Genomic DNA, 3135 nt, shown 5'->3' on the forward strand with positions numbered 1-3135 from the left:
TTTCTGTCAGCCATGCCTTTATACCTGTCTTCCATGATCTTTAAATTACTCAGAACCCCCCACTTCACCGAGGAGAATGACGAAGCAAAATGTTCCTCCTCAGGAACTCCCGAAGCTTCTCTCCCACTAAAGATACCAAACTGTGGATGGTAACCGTATGCACCAAAGAACGGTGACCTGCCAGTGGATTCTTGACAATGATTATTAATGGCAAATTCTGCCAGTGGTAAGTAGGATACCCAATCCTCCTGATTTTCCGAGACGAAACACCTGAGGTAGGTCTCCAAATTCTGATTGACATGCTCGGTCTATCCATTCGACAGAGGGTGGAAGGCAGAGGAAAAGGACAGATGCATCTCCAGTCGAGAACAGAATGCTTTCCAAACCTTGGAAACAAACTGGGTCCCTCAATCTGACACCACATCAGAGGGAACCCCGTGAAGCTTCACAGTCTCATTTATAAACACCTGAGCAAGAGTCTTGGCAATTGGAAGTGCAGATAATGCGACAAAGTGAACCATTTTACTAAACCTACCTACAACCACCAAAACCACCGTTTTTCCTGCAGAAACAAGTAGGTCAGTAATAAAATCCATGGACAAGTGTGTCCATGGCCTACTAGGGATAGGTAGCGGAAGAAGAATACCAGACAGATGGGTATGCGAAACCTTAGAACGCGCACAAATACTACAAGCAGATACGTGTTCAATCACATCCCGATGCAACCCCGGCCACCAAAAACTACGAGAGAGGAGGTCTGCGATTGCCTTACCACCTGGATGACCAGCAAGCACAGAGTTATGATGTTCCTTAATTACTTTGTGGTGCCGATTAGATGGTACAAATAACCTTCCTGAAGGGCAGGAGGCAGGGGCACCCCCCTGTGCCTTCAACACCTCACCCTCCAGTTCAGGATATAATGCCGAAATGACTACCCCCTTCTGTAATATTGGGGCAGGGTTCTCATGGTCGCATCCACCAAGGAAGCTCCAGTAAAAAGTATCAGCCTTGACATTTTTGACCCCTGGACGGAAAGTGACAACAAAATTGAACCTAGTAAAAAACATCAGATGCATCAACTTCCACAACAAAGGGTTGGGAAACATCTGGTTGACTGAGTATAGGTGCAGTGGCAAAATAATTCTTTAAGGTAGAAAAAGCCTTTAGGGAAAAATCAGACCCCTTCTTAGTCATGTCAGTAAGGGGTTTCAAAATTACTGAGTAATTTTGGATACATTTTTGGTAAAAATTAGTAAAGTCCAGAAAACGCAGTAGAGCGTTCAGTTTCTCAGGACAGTTCCAACAAGGACTGCACAGATCGTCTTCGAATCCATCCGAAAACCCGAAGATGACAACAAGTACCCCAAAACTGCACCTCCTGAATGGCGAAAATACATTTTTCTAGTTTGGCATATAGATTGTTATCTCTTGACTATATGATGGCCTGATTCTAATGCATCGGGTATTCTAGAATATGTATGCGGCCGACAGGGCGCGACTAATCAGCGAAGCAGTGTTTAAATGGGTTGTGCACTACTTTAAATTAACCCCCCAATGTATCCCACTGGGGCCCCTAATGAATTTTGTAATTAAGTCATGTTGACCATACTGCTTGTGACAACATCGCTGACCACGCACAGCCAGCAGGTAATTCCCCCGGCTGCAGCCGGCTCTTGCTTCCGCTTACATCACGACTATTTGCGGCTGCAGCCAGGAGTCTCCTGTTCCGCGTACCACGGTGAATGATGGGCTGTGGGCGGGGTTATCCCCCATCGTGTCACACCCAGCATCCACCGCGCGCTCTGTCAATGAATGCGTGTGCGGTGGATGCCGGGTGTGACGGGATGGGGGATAACCCCACCCAAAGCCCATCACTCACCGTGGAACGCGAAACAGGAGACCCCTTGTTCAGTAAACGTGACAGAAGTACATCACACTCTGACCTACCGTGTTTAGTAAACGTGACTGAACTATGTCCAACGGTGACTGACAGAACGTATTCATTAACCGTGACAGAAGTACATCACACACTGTGACTGACAAAACTTGTTCAGTACGTCATGGGCAGTTGGTGAGTCACATGACCACATGGGCGGAGTCAGCCCTGCTATCTCCCGATGGTGGCGTACTTATTTTAAATCCGGCCAATCAGCAGAGCGGTGTTTAAATTTGGCGCCAATATCGCTGATTGGTCGCGGCCAGCGGCTGCGACCAATCAGCGAACCGTGTTAGTGAGAACCGGGGAGCCACGCTGCCTGTGCGGATACTTCCGCTGTGAACAGCTGGGAGATGACCTGCTAGTGCCGGTCATCTCCCGGCTGCATCGCCGCTGACCTCCATGCGGCTACCGTCGGGAGATCAGCGGCTAGTGCTGATCATCTCCCGGGTGCTCGCAGCAGAAGTATCCCAACTGGCGGCGCCGCTCCCTTGTCCTCCCTTCACACTTGCCGTCGGGAGATCAGCGGCCCTAGCTGCTGATCTCCCGACGGTAGCCGCATGGAGGTCAGCGGCGCCGCCGGTCGGGGTACTTATGCTGCAACCTCTATGCGGCAGATGAGCCGCTAATGGCCGCCATCTTGTTCTGAAATCATGCGTTTCTGATTGGCCACGGCCGGACCAATCAGCGATGCGGGATTTCCTGGACAGACGGACAGACAGACGGGATAAGCCGATTATATAGTAGATATCTGGATCACCTGTTTAATATGCCCCCGATGTGTCTCAAAATCAGGTGAGTAAACCAAAATTTCATCTAGATAGATCAACACAAACCTGCACACCAAATGATGTAACATATCATTAAAGAAATGCTAGAACACAGCAGGTGCATTGGTCAGACTGAAAGGCATAACCAGACTCTCGAAATGCCCTTCAGGAGTATTGAATACTGTTTTCCATTCGTCCCCTTCTCTGATTCTAACCAGATTGTAGGCTCCCCTTAAATCCAACTTTGAGAATACCTTATCTCCTACAACCTGGCTGAACCAATCTGGAATCAGAGTAATAGAGTATGGATCTCAGATGGTAATTTGATTTAATTCCTGTAAATCTAAACAGGGACATAGACCGCCATCTTTTTTCTTCACGAAGAAGAACCCTGCCACCACAGGTGAAGATGTTTCCCTTCTCCAGACT

Source organism: Phyllobates terribilis, unplaced genomic scaffold (assembly GCF_046119375.1).
Source record: "Phyllobates terribilis strain yellow unplaced genomic scaffold, ASM4611937v1 Scaffold_12__6_contigs__length_324123572, whole genome shotgun sequence".
Classification (NCBI taxonomy): domain Eukaryota; kingdom Metazoa; phylum Chordata; class Amphibia; order Anura; family Dendrobatidae; genus Phyllobates; species Phyllobates terribilis.